We start from the raw sequence: 21,682 nt of genomic DNA, 5'->3' as shown, positions 1-21,682 counted from the left end.
TCCTCTGAGAGAACAGTTAGTACTTTTAGCTACTGAGCCATGTCTCCAGCCCCTGTTGGCACATTTTACATATCTGAATATTGCTTTGGTTTATCAAATAGAAATAGATTATGAATAATGTGTGAGGGATAGGACAAATGTAAGAATATAGTATATAATATTATCATAACACACACATATATATATATATCACATAATAATGTTCATGTAACAAGATTGGAGAAAGAGGTGATGCTTATTAAGTATTGTTGCTGCAGTCCGCGGTTTCGATCAGCAGATATTTGAAATATTTCTGTCTTTAAAAATATCCATATGTAGGGCTGGAGAGATGGCTCAGCCGTTAAAGGCTAGGCTCACAACCAAAAATATCCATATGTACTCTCAAAACCAAACAGAGTGAATCTCTTTTCTTTGTTACCAGAAGTGGCTCATTCAGTCTACCATCTTCCTCAGAGTTTTGAAGAACAACTATAGGGCCACACCCCAGGTTCCTGAGAGATTTGGGATCAGGGATGCTCTGAACTGAGTTAGCTCATGATTTGACAGTGACAGTAGGGGTCCAGCTCCATGTTTGTTTATGTAATTACAGCATCTGTGAGTGGGGAGACTTGTCTGTTGCGTTGACTATGGGCTACTCAGTTTTCCATTATGTTTGTATATGCTTGGCCCAGGGAGTGGCACTATTGGGAGGTACAGCCATGTTGGAGTAGGTGTGTCACTATGGGCATGGGCTTTAAGACCCTCATCCTAGCTGCCTAGAAGCCAGCCATTCTGCTAGCAGCCTTCAGATGAAGATGTAGAACTCTCAGCTCCTCCTGCACCATGCCTGCCTGGATGCTGCCATGTTCTCCCCTTAATGATAATGGACTGAACCTCTGAACCTGTAGGCCATCTCCAATTAAATGTCCTTATAAGACTTGCCTTGGTCATGGTGTTTGTTCACCACAGTTCTGTCTTAGTTAGGGTTTTATTGCTGTGAAGAGACACCATGACCAAGGCAAGTCTTATAAAGGATAACATTTAATTGGGGCTGGCAGGTTTAGAAGTTCAATCCATTATCATCAAGGTGGGAGCATGGCAGCATCCAGACAGGCATGGTGCAGGAGGAGCTGAGAGTTCTACATCTTCATCTGAAGGCTGCTAGCAGAATGGCTGGCTACCAGACAGCTAGGTTGAGGGTCTTAAAGCCCACATCTAGTGATACACCTACTCCAACAAGGCCACATCTTCTAATAGTGCCACTCCCTGGGCCAAGTATATACAAACCATCAAATATCACCATCATAAAGTACCAGGGACAGACAAGGCTTACTTTGGCTCTTGATTTTGGAGGTTTCAGTTCAGGATTAGACAACCCTGCTTGGTTTAGAACGTGTGTGAAGGGAGACAACAGCCAGGGAAGCCCAATGACCCAGGTTATGTGTGGAGAGGAAGAAAAGGAAAACAGGGTTCCAACAGCAAACACCCTGCTGATGGGAAGACCTCTGAGAGTGACAAGCTGGAGGCAGGGTCTTTACTATGTGGGACCCGGAGACTTTCGATATTCTAAACACAGTCACATATGCTGCCTAAGAGCTTCTGATGCTGTTGGAAGACCAAGACACTCTAATACCCCGTCGAATATTCATTTCGCCAAACTTGATCTAGGAAATGCCCGTCTCTGTTTCTAATCATCCATTTCCTCTGTCTCCCGCAGTAAAAGCACGGCTCGAGGCTCACTAGTCTGGTTAAAAGAAAAAGGAGAATGACAACCCTGAGTTTTTATTTTCACTTTCCACAAACAAAAGATGCAGCTGAGAAAAACATTGAGCAGAATTGAAAACTCAGTTACTTGTACAAAAACAGATGTTTTAGAGAATAACAATATTTGCTCATAAACTCACTTATTTTTAGACACGTTGCTACTTTAAAACGCACACAATCTGTCAGGGTGGCGGTGGCACACATCTTTAATCGAAGCTCTTGGAAGGCAGAGGCTGAGCACTCTCTGTGAGTTCCTCTCCACACATAACCTGGGTTACTGTGAGTTCGAGGCCAGCCTTGTCTACAAAGTGAGTTCTAGGACAGTCAAGGCTACACAGGGAGGCCCTGTCTGGAAAAAAACAAAAACAAAATAAAGCAAACAAATGAAAACAAACCAAAAACAACAACAACAACAACTCAAAAATCAATTTTGTCTCTAATTGAGTTAATCCTTTTTACCCCCGTACTTGTCCTAGATTTGGGACTTGGTAGAAATGTTGTTTTTAACCGTGAGCTTCAAGTCCTTTCTCTATCCCGCTTCTTACCAATGCACAGCCTGTGATCTACTGTTGCCTGCCGTCCTGCCTCTTTAGGCTCCCTGCCTAAGGAGATTAGGAGCACTGAGGTGATTACGAAACATGGAAGAATCTAGGCCGAGAAGACAGAATCATCGTTTAAATAGAAATACACAGGGGGTCCTTCGAATAGCCATCTCAAGCTTCTAAGTCAGAATATCTTGTGCAGGGGTGCATTGAAGATGTTTTAATATGTCCCCATTGGTTCCTGGCAGAGAGAACATCCAAACAGGAGAAAGAGACTGCCTGTGCACATCTGGCACGTTTTGCGAGAGGCCGAGTCCTCTCTCTGTGCTTATTAAACATTAAGGATGTTCTATCAGCCTAAGTCTTTGGTAACAGATGAGGCCTCAATTAAGGAGCTAGCCACTCTATTCTAGAGTGCTTTCGGTTTTCAAGTTCACGAGGAGAAGATGAACGGTATCCATGACGACAGCAGATGTGATTCATCTACTCCCTAGCTTTCAGTTCCTTTGGGACACTCTGTTCCGCAGGCTGACATTTGGGGAAGCTCACTCGCTCTCCCAGCCATCTGGCAGAGCTGGTAACTTGAAGGCTTCTTCATCTCGCGCCTTTTTAACATGACGTGTGTAAGGATGTGTCTCACGCATTTCAGTTCACATGTTCCTTTAAAAAATGTCATAATATTTGCGTGGCTGCGCTAAAATATATTTATGGGGAGACTCTTGAAGTATTTAGTGGATATGTATCGCATGACTAATGCCTCCAGGTTGCATGCTTTTAAGAGTCTTATGTCCAGGTGTGTTGATACCCGAGTGTTTAATCGTCAAATTTATTTTTAGTAATTTAGGTTTCCATGCTTGTATCTGGTTCTGTTTCAGAGGTTTCAAGAGAACCATACCAATATTATGTATATACTATCTATGTATCTACCTATTATTATCTATCTTCTATCATCTACCTATCTACTTATTACCTATGCTTGTCTACCTGTCTACAGATCCATCTATCTATCCATCTACCAACCCATCATCTATCTATCTATCTATCTATCTATCTATCTATCTATCTATCTATCTATCTATCTATCTATCCATCCATCTATCATTTACCTACTTACCATCTATCTTCCTTCTGTCTGTCTGTCTTCCTATTGGAATTAGCTCATGTGCTTATAGAAGTCCATATCTGCATTGGGAGCTAGCTGATGTGAGATCCAGATGACCCCCCCCTTTTTTAGTTCCAATCTGAGGGCCACAGCCTAGACCATAGAAATGTTGTGGTGACGGTTGAGACTCAAGGCATGGCATCTTTCTTAGAAAGACCATTATTTTGTTATTAGCTATTGGACAACCATTTACTTCTTCTGCTGACTAGATGAGGCCCATCTTCATTACAGATGGTGATCCACTTACTCAAAGATCACCGACTTAGAAAACATTCTCTATGTTGAGCAAACCATTGACCACCACAGGTGGTCCATATGATGATGTAGCGTGTATGCTGGTTGCTCATTGTGCAGAAGACACAATGTCCCTCAGTTTATGGAGCCTTCAATCTCACCTCAGTCCCACGTGGGGAACACTGTTGTTCTCTTCATCGTGCACACAAGGGAAATAAGAACTATAGAGGCTAGGCAGCTTGATGTCACACAGCTAATAGGTTGGTTCTGCGTTTGCACCCAGGGCTTCCTGTCTCATACGCTTAGTGCCTACATTACAAAGCTTCCCAAATGTAGCTGGTTTAGTACTTTTTTTTTTTGGAGCTGAGGACCGAACCCAGGGCCTTGAGCTTGCTAGGCAAGCGCTCTACCACTGAGCTAAATCCCCAACCCCGGTTTAGTACTTTCTTTTGCAAGTTTTCTTTTCATTTCCCTTTAAGAGAGGCTCTTGGAGAGGGAGGGGTGGCAAGAGCACCCTGCAGTGTCTCAGAAAGAATGATTTCCCACTGTTTACAATGTCTCATTTGACACTGTCTTGAGATGCCCTGGGAACTGCATTCTGACATATTCAACTCAGAGCGAATCTTTTTTCACTGGAAAATTTCATTAAAGCTAATTGTGTCTCTGTGTCTTACTGTTTAAAGTGGAAAGTAAGGTTTATAAACTGAGGATTTATAAACTACCTTGAGACACTCAAGAGGAAGAAAGGTCTCCAGGTGGAAGTATTGTTAAGCTGACTTAAATAACGGAGTCAATTAACTTTAATCCCTTGAATGGTGTAAAATGCTAATCTGACTTCTTGCCTCCTTTAATTTAATTGCAGAGGTCATAAGTAGCGTTGCCAGCAGAGGAAGGCATTAAAATCAGTGAAATAGGGAATCACAATGATCTGACCCTTTTAATGAACTGAGAAGAATATTCACAAAAATATCACTGTTTCTCCTTCATGACCCTCACTCTCCCAGCATTTGGTTTAATTCATTATTTAATTAAGGCCTGGAGAGTTGGCTGTGTCAATCAGCTGCTTGCTGTGCAGGCAAGAAAAGCTGAGCTCAGATCCTTGGCACCCACAGGCAGTGCTGTGTACCTGAAAGCCCGGCACTTCGAGCCCTGGAGACAGATGGGTCTGTGGAACTCTCAGGCGTTAGCCGGTGTCAAGCTGCAGGCTGCTGAGAGACCATCTCCAAATATGAGGTGGAGGAAACCCATGTCACCTGGTCTTCAGACGTGTGTCCGTATGTGCACCTGTTCATACGGATGCAATTACACGCAAACACACCCCCACGCAATGCCCCCTAAGTCAGTTAACTACTGATCATTTGTTCAAAGCCTTCATTGAGCATTTTTCTTTAGCTAAAAACACTTTTCATGCAATATATTTTAACCATGTCGTCCCCCTCCCCTAATTCCTCCCAGATCCTCCTGTCTCCCCACTCACTCAATTTTCTTTTTCTTTTCTCTTAAAAAAAAAAAAAAAAACCACAAAATCCACACTAAGACAGAAAAAAAAATCCCAGAACAAAACAAAATGAAACAAAATACCATTTTGAGTTCATTGTTAGCCAACGATTCCTGGGCATGGGCCTGCCCTAGAGTATGGTTGATTTACCCAGTGAGTCTCTCTTGGGGAAAACTGATTTTCCCTTTGCTAGTAGTTAAGAATTCCAGACAGCTTCTTGGTTAGGGGCAGAACCACCAGGTCCACTTCTCCATCTTAGAGCTGGGACCCTGTCTAGCCCGAACCTGTGCGCGCCCTGTGATGCTGCCACAGTCTGTGAGCTCAGTCTGTGTGCACCAGTCCTGCTGTGTCTGGAAGACACAGTTTCCTTGGAGCTATCCACCACCTCTGGCTCTTATGGTTGATCGTTCCTGTTCCTTTCCCTTGTAGCTCTCTGAGCCCCGACGGGGGGCGTTTGATGAAGACACCCCATTTATGACTGGGTGCTCCAAAGTTTCTCACTTTGTCTAGTTGTGGGTCTCTGTGCTAAATCTACTCCAAGAAGGAGCTTCTCTGAACTTTAGTGGGACTGTTGTCATGGTGACGGACGAGTCAGCAGCATGGAGGACAGATAAGGGTGAAAGCAAAAGGTAAGAAGAAGGTCAGCATGTGAAAGTGCAGCAACTGGTGTGTTCAGTACAGGGACCGGGGAGACTGCCCTCACCCATTCTCTTCACGGCTAGTGAGGCTCCGCAAGAACCGCGGCTGTGCTGGAAGACAAACGCTCCATCGTTCTGTCCGATATAGCCAAGGTAAAACTTGGAATTCTGAGATGCATGCTTCTAATTCTGATTCACCTTATTTTAGAAAAGACCCCCAACCCATTTCCTGACAAGACATTGCTGCTCCCCCTTCTCTAAAGAAAAGCTCTTGGCGCTGCTCAGTTGTAAGAGACAATCTCTGCCGCTGCAGGATCTCGACCTTGGGTTGGCTTAGTTAACCTTAAACACTGCTTTCGAAGATAGAAAAGTAAAAAGCGTTAGGGAAACAAGAAAATCTATCGTGGTTGACCTCTTGTTCAGCTTTCACCGCAGCACTGTGGCTAACCGCACCTCGCAGATTGGGGAATTGGGGGCTTGAGAGGAGGAGCATCTAGTGCTGGAGAGCCCCAGGACACTTTCTTGGGCCTTGTAGGCTTCCGTTCACTATGCGCTTCAGTCTCTGTGACATTCATAGGTTAGCATGAATGTACTGGACCTGTACTCTCCCTTCAAAAACGTGCACTTCAGTTACACGCTATTCGCTAGTGCTCACTCTAAGTCTGGCACCAGCCAGGTTGAGAAATTGGGAAAAGGAGAAAAACCCTGTACAGTCTCCCTGCTTAAATGTCTACACAAAATAGCCCTTCTGTCCCCGTTAGAGCAATCGCCTCATGACTATTGTGGAGGCAAACAGTTGCGTTCTAATTGGATTAACCATTTTCCAGGAGGGAATTCACACCAGGTACGGTAAGCCTGGTCAGAAGCTCTTGTGGCTGGGCATGCCATGGGCCCTGGTGGAGAAGTTACTGTTGTTGTTCTATTAGATGGAAATTATGCACCTGCCAAATTTTCTTCTAAAAATTCGTGTTTATTACTGTAGATTTATTCTGCTATCAGCTTTGGTCAGAGCTCCCCCTCCCTCCACAATGGTTACTGCAGATATTCATAACTGGTCAGAGCAGCGAGGATAGACGACGACTGTTAAATGCTCACCCTTAAAGGGGACGTCTGCGTCACTCCTCCTAGGCTCAGGGCGCATCTTGGAAGAGGGGCTTGAGGAAGGTATGAGACAGAGTAAAGGGTGAAATGCTATGGGACACTGTGGCTATCACACACTAGAACTCTCACTAGCTGGAATTGCAGAACTGGGTCTTCGAAGTTGTACTAGGGAGGAAGGAAGCTCAAGGAGCCCCTGACCCTCCTGAGCTTTCATAGGTAACTAAGGATTCTTAGCAGAGGTAGAGAAAAGTGGTGGAGATACAGGTAGGAGCCCATGGCTGTGTGATTGCGTCTGTAAGCGACCCTGAAAGCCCTCATTGGCTCACGTGCGTGCACACAAACACACACATCACCCTGTCTGTTTTACACTTTCTTCCTGGGGTATGTGGGAGTTCTTAGATATCAATATTTCAAAGTTGGAATCACATATCGAAACTGTAGAATACAAGACCCAAGGCTCAAGTCTAACCTTATTTGGGAAATAGTTTAATATAACCAGAATAAAATCCAAAAATGCGTAACATAAACATGTGGCTGAAAGGTAGATTGGACTATTTATAATGGGTCTCTCATGCGAGCCTTCTGAGGGAAGTGATACTGTATGTGCTGACTATCTCACACTTCGACGTTAACCTGCCCCAGAGACGGTGTCTAGCCTGTAGCACATGCTTATTAAACCTTGAAGAGCAGCAGACTCAGGCAAGGCAATAAAAGTTGTAATTAAGTCAGCACGGAGAATCACAGCTAAATTAATGTCTTAATATTCTCATTTTTAGTAGTAAAACTAGTTTGGGGGAAGATATCCTAGAAGAATATTGGACAATGATTAACTTTACATTAGCTGCTCATAAAGGGGAAAATGAAGTTTCTTAGCAGTCAGTGCAGTTGTACAGAGGGCGTGCTCGGGCAAAGGCTGACTAGAATGAATGCAAGGATGAATGCTAAAAGCATGTCGTGTGTGTGTGTGTGTGTGTGTGTGTGTGTGTGTGTGTGTGCCCGCGCATGCACGTTCTCGCACATGTATAGATGCATTCTCACACTTGTTATGTCAGCTAATGATGAAAAGGCCAAACCAAGAACTAAATGAAAATCTAACGTATTCAAATCAAGCTCCCGCGTTCTGCTTTAAGAGGCCTAACGGGAAGCCACATTCAGCAAAATGTACTCTTTATCTTTAGTCTGTGCGTCAAGCCTCTGCCGCCTTACTTGTCTGTCCCCTAGCGCGGTGCTGTCATAACGTAGGGAAGGAGATCGGAACTGTGATATCAGGGAACAATTAGTGTCTAACTGGATGGGAATGCAAGCATGAAATGAAGTCCCCAGAGTGGGAGACAATGGGGAAACCTTAATGAAGGAGAAAGAAGCAGCGGGCAGAGCAAGAGCAGAACACTTTGGATTTCCGGTTGCAAGCCTGAACTCTGGAGAAAAGGCGCTCAGGCATTGGATTGACTGGTCCAGGGCTGTGTGAGGGTTCCGGGCGCTGTTTGGCTGGGCGCAGGCGCGGATTTAAGCGCCATCTCTGGTTTAATGCACGAGTGCATGTCTGTGAGACAATTGTCTGAGGTTCTACACAGTCCTTGTCCCTCCATATTTGTGCGGTATTACCTACTGCGCGGGTCTCTCAAGCTAGCTGACTTTGGCGCCTTACCCTAAAAGAAATGTAAACTCATTATGAGAACAGTTTTTGAAATAAACAACGAGATGAAGGCAATATTGAAATGTCTAAAAAGACGTTCGTTTGGTTGAGTTATAAATCCACCTGTGTGCGACTTCGCACTCCGTGGTCAGCTTAATCTCTTGCTCCTGTACTGTCATTTTCCACAGCGTCAAGGCTTCTAGCCGATGTGTTCCTTTAAGACTTCTCAGACTTCCATCACTAACTCTCTGTAGCAGCTCCTGCTCACGTTCCTGTCTGGTTTTGCAGCCCGGTGATCATAAACCTCCACACAACTTTCCCTTCTGGTCCTTTCAGTGCTCGCGGTTCTTGACCCCCTTTTTAAAACTCCAAAGGTTAAAGTTTAGTACTTCAACACCTCCACTTTTATAACCACAGCCTGAGCTGTCACCACCAACTCTCTAAAACCGTCCGGGCAAGCGGAGTTCATCCAAAGGACTATGGTAAATTTCCGATGACGTAAATGCACGCCGGCATATGTGGCACAGAGCCTATGTTAGCAAGGATATTTACTAAGATGGCATTGCTGTTAGCGTTTACTGATTAGCAAATGATATTTACTAATAACATTATATATTAATAATTTTTTTCATTGACCTCTTTCTGACCTTATGATAAAAATCTAGAAATTGTATAAAAGTTTAGCTTTTTCTATGTATACCAAATTAATTGACAACACAATTTCATTGTTATTTAATCATATAAATCTCTAGGCCGCAAACAGACCTTCTTCATTATGGCACTAGAGCCGTCTGCACTTGAGAGACATGAGAGAACTTTATTGGCTATTTGTCCCCCAAATGCCAACTCATGAGTTCACTGAGTCTTTATTTTTATTTCTTTATTATTATTATTATTATTATTATTATTATTATTATTATTATTAATTTGTATTGTTTTGTTTTTCTTTGAGATAGGGTTTCTCTGTGTGTAGCCCTGGCTATCCTGGAACTAGCTCTGTAGACCAGGCTGGCCTCAACTCACAGAGATCCCCCTGCCTCTGCCTCCCAAGTACTGGGATTTAAAGCCTGTGCCTCCATTGCCCAGCTTCTTTCTTTTATCTTTAAGATTCTAACATAATCATATCACATCCCTTACTTTCCTCTGTCCATGCCCTCACTATATCCTCCCTTCTGTTTTTCAAATCCATGCACTCCTGTCTTATTGTCTTTACTTGCAGGTACACACACACACACACACACACACACACACCTCTAAATATAACCTGCTTAGCCTGTATATAATGCTACTTTTAAGTTTGTTTTTCAGGGCTGACCATTAGGTATTGGATAACCAGTTGATGTGCTCTTGCCTGGGAAGATGATCTCTCCCCATCTCGGCATCCCTTAGTTGCTGTCATTCTCTGTGGAGGATGGAGGCCTCCTGGACTTTCCACAGTCCACTGTGATGTGTCTGTTGCCCTCCTTCAGCTCACGGTTATACAATCTTGTTAGTGAGACTTTGTGGGCGTAGAACCTGACATTCCCAGGAGACACAATCTTAAAGCAAATGTACTCATCCTCTGGCTGTTTATTTTTTTCTTTCTTTTCTGAGACAGTTTCTCTGCATAACCCTGGCTATCCTAGACCAGGCTGACCTCAAGCTCAGAGATCTACCTGCCTCTGTCTCCTAAATGCTGGCCTTAAGGGCGTGTGGCACCCGCTCGTCTTCTCCTGCTTGCACTTACTTGCCAGCACATCTGTTGGAACCTTCAGATGTTGGCTGAAATAATCAGCCTCGTGGGGCTGAGCAACTGCTAGATTCTTGGACTTCCCCTCCACAGCTGCCCATTGTTGGATTAGTTGGACTACAGAGCTGGGAGAGCTCCCTCCACTCCCCTTCAGAACCAGTGTGTGAAGATGGACCGTTGGCCCGGTACAGGAAGACAAGGAAAGGACACTCGTGAGCTTCGAGAGCTGTGGAGAAGGGCCATCTTGCAGCAGATCTGCTGCTCAGGATGAAGAAGGAGAATCAGAAGCTACAAGCCTCTGAGAATGATTTGCTGAACGAATGCTTGAAGCTTGATTATGAAGAAGTCACTCCCTGTCTTACAGAAGTAGCTACAGTGTGGGAAAAGATGCTTAGCGCTCCAGGAAGACCCAAAATTAAGTTTGATGTGGAAAACGTGCCCTCGGCTGTCGGGTAAGGTGAGCCACGCCATCACGGCGGTGAGATCTGGAAGTTTCTAGCTGAGCAGCGCCACCCTGAACATCGGTTTCCCAGTAAACAGCAGCCAAAGATGTGCCCTACAAAGAACTCTTGAAGAAGCCGCCCTCTCAGCAGCATGCTGGGCTCATTGACCTTGGGCGAGCCTTTCCAACACATCCACATTTCTCTGCTCAGCTTGGAGCAGGTCAGCTGCCACTTCCGGACATTCTGAGGGCCTACTCACTTCGGTCAAGGTCTCAGCTTCGTGGCGGGCATTTTGCGCCTTCATATGAGTGAGGAAGAAGCGTTCAAGATGTTCAACTTCCTGATGTTTGACACGGGGCTGTGGAAACAGTATCGGTCAGATAGATCCAGATGTACCAGCTGTCGAGGCTCCTCCATGTTGACCACCGAGACCTCTACAACCACCCAGAAGAGCATGAGATCGGCCCCAGCCTCTACGCGGCTCCCTGGTTTCTCACCGTGTTCACCTCACAGTTCCCACTCGGCTTCGAAGCCAGAGTCTTTGATCTGATCTTCCTTCAGGGATCACAGGTTATATTTAAAGTAGCTTTCAGTCTTTTGGGGGAGGCATAATCCCTTGATTCTGCAGCGTGCGAACCCGGAAACCGTAGTGGACTTCACAAAGAGCACACTCCCCAACCTGGGCTTGGTGCAGATGGAGAAGACCATCAGTCAGGTGTTTGAAATGGACATCGCCAAACAGCTACAAGCCTATGAGGTTGAGTACCATGTGCTCCAAGAAGAACTTACTGATTCCTTCCCTCTCAGTGACAACCAAAGAATGGATAAATTGGAGAAAACCAACAGAAGCTTGTGCAAACAGAACCTTGACCTCCTGGAACAATTGCAGGTAGCAAATGCTAGGATCCAAAGCCTTGAAGCCAAGGTGGAGAAGCTTCTTATCAGCGAGAGTAGGCTGAAGCAGGCTGTGCTGACCCTGGAGGTAGAGCGCTCTGCCCGCTGCTGCAGACAGTGGAGGAGCTGCGGAGGCAAAGTGCCCAGCCCAGCACTCGGGAGCCAGACTGCTCTCTGCAGGAACCTACACTGACTGATGGCTGCCAGGAAGGACTGCGCACGCGCCACTCACACAGTCCCAGACTTAATTAAGGGGTAGAAGCTGGAGGCAGAAACGTGAGAGCTTCTCAGAGGAGACTGGCTGACCAGCCTGCAGATTCTTTTGAGCTCAGACTTGGAAATGGAGGACAAAAATCTCAGAGTTATCGTTCTTTTTGGTTCTGCTCGATCCCCTTTCAGTCCTGGCTGTTGTAGCTTTAGATGGCGTGGACGTGAATACGTTACCTTTCTGGTTCCTCCTCCTTCAGAGACACGTCGTGTGAAAAGCGCATTCATGGGTTTCAGAAGCAAGAAGGGCTTGGAATAATTCTTCAGGCAAAAGTGTGACCCTTTGTCAGTCTGCAAGAAAGGTTCCTGTGACCGTGCCCTTGGTGTCACCATGAGGTACAGTGGGCCCTGGCGTGACCGTGGGGAAGAATGCAAGGGATTTATTTAAATCGGACGTCTTGGTCGTTCCTGACTCCACAGTCACTCCCAGTGGTACCGAAGAAGCTCATCTTTACAAACACAGTATTTTACTGTGTTCGCTTACCCTTCGAAGTCACAGTAGTAAATGTTTCACAAGAAATCACGGTTTTTAGATCCCTTGTTATTGCCAGTGTGCAGCCTGTGACTCTGGGGTCTGACATATTTACTTCTTTGTGATTGTTTCGTATCCACACCATAGGGTCACACATTTATTTTTGTCTGTCGAATGGTGTATGTACCACAGCTATGTCATCCTTTGAGCCTTGACCTCTTGGAAATCTGATTCCTCACAGAAGGAACAAAACATATCGAGCTTTCCAGGGGCTCCCGGGATTCTGAAACGCTGCCAAAGAAACCAGGCTGGAATTGCAGTCAGATGTGTGGCAGCGGACAGCTTTTCAGAGGTAGGAAGTGTGTTTTGAAAAGCACTCAAACACGTGCACTCCTTCCTTGGGATGGCGAGGACCCTGTGCCTTCAAGCGGAGTGCAGCGCACAGGCGCCCTGCTTCCAGCTGGTCCTGTGTGGAGCGTCACCTGTGTGTGCAACAAGAATTTTTTTTTCTTTTCTTTTTTTTTTCGGAGCTGGGGACCGAACCCAGGGCCTTGCGCTTGCTAGGCAAGCGCTCTACCACTGAGCTAAATCCCCAACCCCAAGAATTTTTTTTAAACATACAAACAGAGGCATAAGGAAGAATCACCAGCTTGGGGGGTGCGGGTGGGGGCTCCTGCTTATCGGAATTGGTCCTACCTTGTGCTCTACTGGCCTCCTAATCATGGAGGTCTGTTGCTGCTCTCGTGGTAGGAAAAGAGCCTTGTAAGCCTGGGGTGTAAGGAGAGATCACCACTGTTGGGGTCATTTGGGATCTCCTAGCCCTCTCAAAGGAACACCAAATAGCCAAGAGGGATGGAAGGCTCCCTTATGGTCTTGGGTCAGAAAGTTCTCTCCATAAATCAATAGGACCCGTCCCAGTTGGTTCAAGCAGGGGTGGGGGGAGGAGGGTAACAGTGGACAGCTTCTTCCTACCTTGTATTTCATTGTTTGAATGCTTTAATGTTGAATTTTGGACATCTTATTACTGTTCTAAAACACTGACTCTACAAGTAAGAAACAAACAATAAAACAGATAATACACACACACACACACACACACACACACACACACACACACACGGAGGCCCGTGGTACCACCACACAGCTCCTCTGGCTCTTAAAAAATCTTCCTGTCCTGTCTGCTACAGTGTTTTCTGAGCCTTAGAAGTGTTCTAACCTCTATGGGACTGCTTTCCACTCTTCTGGGTTCAGTCATATGGTGATGAACAAGTCGGGTGATGTCTGCATTATAAGAGAGCGTGTATAGTGACTGGGGTAGAGATAACAGCCAGATCGAATAGAAATAATGAACCTTAACCAGAGCCCACTACAGACTAGCCCGGTTAACAAGCCACCTAACCCTGGAAGCACCTTGAAGAATTCTCCTGTTCCCCTCCACATAGTAGCTACAATCCAGAAAAACATGCTCAGTGCTTTGCCTGTCTCCAGACATCGTGTGCTGTGCAAAGCCCTGTGTGGATGCATCCAATGGAGAGATGCTAAGAATGGTGGGAAATAGCCCCACTCCTATTTAAAACAATTTTTTTATTATCTTGGGAGGGCAAAGCTCAAGAAACAAAACGATGAAATGGAAAAGATATTTAAAATACGATGTGAGGTCATGCAAGCGAGGGCCTTCATGGACGGTATCACAGACACTCACCAGTTGTAGCATCAAGTAATAATTGTTACCTTGGGGATTATCATCTCGATGATAACCAGCGTCATTATCAAAGTTCTTCTGTTTCTCCAAGTTCATTCATTTCCACGCGACAGCTTCTCCACCTATGTGGCACAGAGCTTAGGTGGACTGTGAATGTATGAGTTTATCTCCTACTTGCATTTCTTTTGAATAGGCCCTGGCACTGGATGGTAAACTCTTACAGATATGGAATTTGATGTGCATATTAATATACTCAGGAAGCCCAGCCATTTTACGAAGTTGTTAGGCACTCACAGTTTATCTTCATACAGAAATGAATTTCATCATCTCTCACTTTACATATGTTATTTTTTAATCCAGAAGGAAGGAGGAGTCACGACAACCTCATAGATCCCAGCCTTGATAAATGTCGATATGGAAAAGAGCAACTCGATGGGTCCTGAAAACAAAATCAGAGCTTCGCTTCGCTTCACTTCAATCGATTTTTAAAAACTCCTGTACTGAGGTGTAAGTCAGAGAAAATGAAGTAAGTTCCTTTTCACGTTTGAATACTTTTGACAAATATGGCAGCCCAAATAACCGTCAACCATAATAAAATATATATATAACATTTCCACGACCTCCAAAATTCCTTCATGCCCCTCTATGTCACTTCCCCCACTCTCCAGCCCCACAAAATAATTCGATATTTTCAGTCAGGGAGACTTACTTTACATATAGGGTAAGGGGTCCATTTTTAGTGTTCAGTGTGCTCTGCTCTAAATTGAATTTCCCAGTAGTGTCATATGCTCCTGTCACAGTTCACTTTTGACTTGTCAGCTATGATAATTCAACTTTAGAAAACTTACAAATCATTCTGTTATATAACCAAGCATTGTTTAGAAAAATCCTCTTCTTTTCCTACATCTAGGCACACAAAGAGAGCAGTCCCGTGCTTTATGACCACAAGCTGTGAGATACACTTGTGACCTTGTGGGAAACCAACGTAAACTTACACTGCTCATTTTGGTCAAAGTTGCCATTAACGGATACAGTATACCATCGACTGTGAGGACCCTGACATTCAGGCACTAATGATACTTTTAGCTGCTCACATGGGTACAGTTCTTTTTAAAGTCTGTGAGTATAGCTACTCCTAAACAAAGGCACAAAGAGGCACACATGGTTGTCTCAATGCGCTGTGCATGGGGTAAGGGGAAAGGCTGTGTGTTATGCACTAATGGCAGCCCCCTTCCCCCCCGACAAAAGCTCATTTGAAGCTATCAGCATGTTTTGTGAGCTCTTGGTTTCCAAATTTCTTTTGAGTTTGGCAAGAAAATCGATTTTTCGAGGACAAGGCCAATAATCCTTTTTATCAGGCAAGATGGATGATGGTTGACATGAAGAACAGCACTGTTTGTAGCAGTTCATTCCAAAGTGAAGCATTATTCCCTGGTGGGAGGAGTGAGGCTCTAAAGACTCAGGAAACTAATGGAATGACAAAGCTTAGGAAGCTCATGAAACTTACAAGACTCAAGAAGTTCAGGAAGTTGCAAGTGTCAAGGCTACGCTCTCAGGTTACATATGCAGAAGACAGTTGCTGGGGAGAGGGGACTCTGGTGGAGCTGCCTTCAAGTCCTTTAGGAAACTGCTGGGGATTTCCTAATCTATCATCTGGGCTGGGGTAGGCTCTTTTGCAATGTAGCTACTTTTGTCCATGTTCCTATAAGAAACACCTCACCTACAGTAGGTGACCCCATGTTAAGTCACGGAGTTAGACAGGGGTAGGATTGTTTCTTTGGTTTCTTCTAGGTGCCTCATCTGGGGTGAATAGGTGTTTTTCTCACGTCTTCCCAGAAAAGTCTCAGAAGAAACTCCCCAAGTATAAAGTTAACAGGGTGGCTTTCTCCAGTGTGCTCCCCCAGGTTGCATGTGGATTACCGCGATGGATGCTGAAAAACAATTATTATAACTCAGAAATGTAGAGCCCTGGAATTTGTCTTTATAAAGATGCTTCATTTATAATCTAGAAAAAAAACTCAGTAAGGTTTAGAGTCATAGGGTCTGTAGGTATCACACAATTACCCACAGCAACGTGTCCCGCGCTATTGTCTCGCCAGCAAGAACGCACACGCGGACACCAGGATCCTTCTGTAGCAAAGCGTTTATTGCATCTTGAAGAGGAGAGAGCCGAGCCCCAGAATGGCGCTGTTTATATACACCCTAGCGCGGCGCGTCCACACCTGATTGGTCGCTTACCCATGATCTCATAGGCACGCCCCGGGGTGGGCAAAGACTTGGTGCGAACACACTCTTGCACATGCGCACACAGCTAGCTTCCTGAAAGGAAGTCAGGCTGGCACAGCAGAAGCCAGCGCCATCTTGTAATGGCGAATGCTATCCCGGCTTTCCACGTGGGGCACAGCGGAAGCCAGCGCCATCTTGTGATGGCAAATGTTATTGCGGCTTTCCACAGCAACGTCCTCTTTCTTCTTCCTCCTTCTCTTCTTCCTCCTTCTCCATCCTCTTCTTCTGAGACAGAGTCTCATTCTGCAGCATAGGCTAGTCTCAAACCCATGGCAATCCTCCTGCCTCAGCCTGTAGAGTTCTGGTAATATAGACACCTAGCTTCTCTATCACTTCCCTTTAACAAGCACATTGCATCCTGTAGGAAGTGTTACCCGACCCTAAGATGATGCAGTGGTGAAGAAAGGCTTCTCCCAGTTCCTTCTCTGATGGGACAGGGGATGACATATGATTGCTAACTGCCAAGCTTAAAGAAAGAACTCAACCTAGACTGTCACGGTGGCAGACGTAAAGATACAGAAAGAAATAACTTTCCAAAAGTAATGGTATTTTTACTAAGTCACAGAGGACCAGCTGCTTGACTGGGTAGAGGAAAGTATAGTGTACTTGGTGGCATGTCTAAGATTCCCTCAGTATCAGACAATGTGGTACATCTACACAATGGAATACTACTCAACTATCAAGAACAATGACTTTATGAAATTCATAGGCAAATGGAGGGAACTGGAAAATATCATCCTGAGTGAAGTAACCCAATCACAGAAAAACACACATGGTATGCACTCATTGATAAATGGCTATTAGCCCAAATGCTTGAATTGCCCTAGATGCACAGAACACATGAAACTCAAGAAGGATGACCAAAATGTGAATGCTTCACTCCTTCTTTAAAAGGGGAACATTAGGGGTTGGGGATTTAGCTCAGCGGTAGAGCGCTTGCCTAGCGAGCCCAAGGCCCTGGGTTCGGTCCCCAGTTCCAAAAAAAAGGGGGGGGGGCATGAATACCCTTGGCAGGGAATAGGGAAGCAAAGTTTAAAACAGAGGCAGAAGGAACACCCATTCAGAGCCTGCCCTACATGTGGCCCATACAAATACAGCCACCCAATTAGACAAGATGGATGAGGCAAAGACGTGCAGGCTGACAGGAACCAGATGTAGATCTCTCCTGAGAGACACAGCCAGAATATGGCAAATACATAGGCAAATGCCAGCAGCAAACCACTGAACTGAGAACGGGACCCTCGTTGAAGGAATCAGAGAAAGGACTGGAAGAGCTTGAAGGGGCTCGAGACCCCATATGAACAACAATGCCAACAAACCAGAGCTTCCAGGGACTAAGCCACTACCTAAAGACTATACATGGACTAACCCTGGGCTCCAACCTCATAGGTAGCAATGAATAGCCTAGTAAGAGCACCAGTGGAAGGGGAAGCCCTTGGTCCTGCTAAGACTGAACCTCCAGTGAACGTGATTGTTGGGGGGAGGGCGATAATGGGGGGAGGATGGGGAGGGGAAAGAAAAAAAAGATTCCTTCAGTATCAAAAGTCAGCTTGTAAGTTTTCAATGGAAAAAAACCCAGCTTACGTGACAGAGAGCTTCAAAATCTGAATATGAAATTCATTTTCCTTGTTTGCAGAAATTTGAATAACACACAAGCTATTGTTCTGAGTATGTTTTACATTATAAGCAAAACAAAAATCAAGATGGGAGAAATCTAAACCAAATATTTTCTTTGTTTTTACTTTTTTGGCATACACAGCCTCTGACTCTTCTGTCCCTGAGCTCTGACTTTGTCTGAGTGCTCTTTGCATTGACCATAGATGTCAGTGGGAAACAGAACCCAAGAATAGAAGTCCAAAGACTTCTGCGTCTGGCAGAGCCCACAGCCATATGCTCAAGGCACTCACATGCTATGATGCTTGTCTGTGGGAGGCTTGTTTTCCTTCCTCCTTTGTTGGTCAACAATTAATTCCTAGGAAGAATGACTTGTAATCAATGATGGCTTATACAATGCAATTAGGATTTGTAATTAATTGAATTTATCAGATACAATTTCCAACATAAAATCTTGCTCTGTTGGAGAAATGTGTAAAGTTTGGAGTGACTGGGACATAAGATGTCTCTGGGGGAATACGTTTAGGTTTTTCTACGTCATGCTAAGGGATCTGGGTTTTATGATACATTGGTGAGTTTCAGAGAAGATGAAGGGGACTGTGAGAATGCCCCTTGGCAGCAGTGTGAATATTGATTGGCGTGTTGGGAAATAGTGGGAGAGACCACCTAAGAGGCCATTATGATAATGAAAGCTGAAAGGAAGGCCCTGGTAAAGTAAAGGAGGGATGATTTATAAACCTTTGGTCAGAGAATGAGTCAGTAGTGTGTGTGTGTGTGTGTGTGTGTGTGTGTGTGTGTGTGTTATGTGTGCTATACATGCATTTGGAATGTCTGAATTATGACCAGCTGACTTAACACTGGAGGATAGGAAGCAGGTGTTGGACCTTGCTAAAGTCAAAGTCTGACGTTACTGGAAAGCCCTGAGCTTGATGCAAAATAGTGATTCCCTTTACCACCAGGGCTTCTCCTTTTCTGACCTTGTCTGGGGACCTTGAAGCCCCCATATCTTCTACCTGTGGAGTATCATGGGGCTTTTGTGAGATTACAGGTCCAACTTCCTTTCTCCTCGTAAGAAACGTTGAGTGAAGCACCTGAGATCCCTGAGTGCCTCCTCATGCTGTCATCATGGCATCTCAGTACCTTATCCAATGACCTTTGCCAATCCTGGATATTCCTACTTCCTTCCCTAAAACTATATAACCTTTGATAATCCAGAATAAAGCTGATCTGTGTCCCCGAAGCTCACCTCAGAGTGCCATCGCCACTTCCATTGTACTCACAGGCCTACTGAAGCAGTGTCCCCTTTGTCCTTGTGGGATGTTGGCCAACGGCCCTGGGGAGAAAGGGGGACCACAGTAGGCACACATAGTTTTAAAGGGGAGTACTGTAAACAAGTTGGTTCACGTGTACACCCCCTTTTGGACAGAGTTTCTTGTTCCAAACTGGCCTCAAACTTTCCACATCGCTGAAGCTTTCTTTGCACTTCTGATCCTCTGGCTGCCATTTCCAGAGTGCTGGGATTTCAGGTATTTACCAACACACCTGCTTATGTGACTCTGGGGGGTTCGAACCCAGGGGTTCATACATGCTACATCATCAGCCCCTTGTCCACATTTTAATTATTTGACAAACTAGAATTTAATAGGTTAAACGTTTTCTTAGAACTTTGAAGGCATTGAGTCATTAGGTTCTGATACCCAGCACTCTTCACATGAACCCCAATGTTCTAACCATTTGGGATCTCTTTTGTTAGTCTTGGTCTCATGAGGAGTCCCAATTTTAGGGATGCTAGGAAGCAGAACCGAGGCACGGCTGTCAGCAGAGCTTCAATCTTCCTCTTGGGACTCAGATGTCCTCTGTGCCGGTTGCTTTTCTTATCACTGTGACAGAATAAATACCCAGCGGAAGCAGATCAAGGGAAGAAAGGCTTATTATGAATCACAATTCATAAGGAATTATCCACCATGATGGGAAGGCCTGCTGCTGGACTTGCTTCTGTCTGTGCAGTGGAAGTGTGAGGTAGTCGGTCACATCATAGCAGCAACGAAGAAGACTAACTTGGAAGTGGGTCTGGGCTGTAGTCCTCAAAGGCCCGTTTCTTGTTGCCTGTAACAGGTAGCTAGATTTTGTGTTTCCATTTTTCAACTACCTCTCAAGACAAGGTCACAATCTGGGTACTAGGTGTTCACTCACATGAGCCTATGAAGGCACTTTATAACCAGCCAGTAACACTCCCCTGTTTCCTGTTGGTTCATCAATAACCACTCTCCATTTCCTGTCCCCTATGGTTTTGTTGTATCTCATGTGCATCAGCTCCTGTGGTAGATACTCTGTATTAGTCTCTCCGGATCCTTCTCCCCTCTTCTCTCTTCTTTATCCTGTGTCAGCACCAGGAAGATGTTTTAATGACTGCAGTAATGAGCTTCTGCACTCTCTGGTCTTCAGTTGAGTTTGGACAATGAATGCCAACAATAGGCTATTAGGAGGTGGAAGGAAGAGGAAGTGCTGTGTGGTTCATTTTGAAGGCTTCCTGTTGAGACACAAATGGGCAACAGTCGCACTTTCTCTGCAGAAGACCATGGCTACTTCTAGGCCTAACAGGTGTCGTTGGTTTGTGGATTTGCCCGAGGAACACATTCATTTCACACACCTGATTTGGTTCCTTGTTGAGTCTCTTTCTATATGGTACTCTCCCCTTCACGAGTGTTTTAGGTGGTTAAAGGAACTTGGATGATGCAGTTGCCTGTGGCAATTTCTTTTACATGGATGTATTCATTAGGTTATTCAGATAATCGCATTGGAGAGACATAGACAAGGCAGAACCTTCTGGGAGGGGGGGCATCAATTTTTGCTGCTCTTCCATAATGTTGCTATATGTTCTAACTTTCCAAATCGTCCTTACTATAGCCATCGCCTTGGTGGGACAATGTTGGAATGGGGACGAGATAAGGAACAGCTTACATGGTATCTGCTGATTCCAGGATTCTTAAGTCATTACAGGGCCTAAAAGCTGAAAAGAAAACCATTCCTCTACTGACAGAGATTAAGAAAACTGTTGCTGGTTGGGGATTTAGCTCAGTGGTAGAGCGCTTGCCTAGCAAGCGCAAGGCCCTGGGTTCGGCTCCCAGCTCTGAAAAAAAAAAAAAAAAAGAAAAGAAAACTGTTGCATCAGGACCACATGTATCCCACGAGAGTCTTCCAGCCTTGTTGTCAGGAAGCCCTAGAAACGCATCCTTCCTTCCCCCTCTGACACCCACAGTCATGCTGCATCTGCCTCCAGTCTATTGCGTCTGCTCCACCATTCCATTGGTATCTATTTCTGTCAGCTCTCAGAGAAGCCCTAGATATCCAGGTCAGCCTTCCTCTTGTGTTCTCTAACCCCCACAGAGCACCATATGCTTGCATTCTGTTGTCCCTCCCCTTTCACTAATCCTGCATTTTCCTGCAGTCTTCCAGCTCCCTTAGATGCAAAGTCCCCTGTCTGTTCAGCCTATTACCTGGAAATCATTTCCCCTCTCTCCAGTAGGAGGGAGACCTGGTTCCTTCAGTCTTCCTGATTCTAGCTGCCTCAAATGCTGGATCACCCCCCTCCCATGCCCACCCACCCCTCAGGTGGAAGACTTTACGATGTTTCCATAAAACACTTCCACCTCCGATGTTCAACGTTACTCTTTGGTTGTCATTTATTTCTCGTTTTCTCTTACCTGCAGTCACGTGACTC

At 45.1% G+C, this 21,682-nt stretch overlaps 1 pseudogene; it reads left to right on the top strand.

Moving 5' to 3' along the window:
• Positions 1 to 5,755: 5,755 nt before the first annotated feature.
• On the top strand, positions 5,756 to 11,872 carry Tbc1d1-ps1 (TBC1 domain family member 1, pseudogene 1; annotated as a pseudogene).
• Positions 11,873 to 21,682: the final 9,810 nt, after the last annotated feature.

This window comes from Rattus norvegicus, chromosome 14, assembly GCF_021556685.1.
Source record: "Rattus norvegicus strain SHRSP/BbbUtx chromosome 14, alternate assembly SHRSP_T2T, whole genome shotgun sequence".
NCBI lineage: Eukaryota > Metazoa > Chordata > Mammalia > Rodentia > Muridae > Rattus > Rattus norvegicus.
This window is presented reverse-complemented; position numbering and strand designations above follow the sequence as displayed.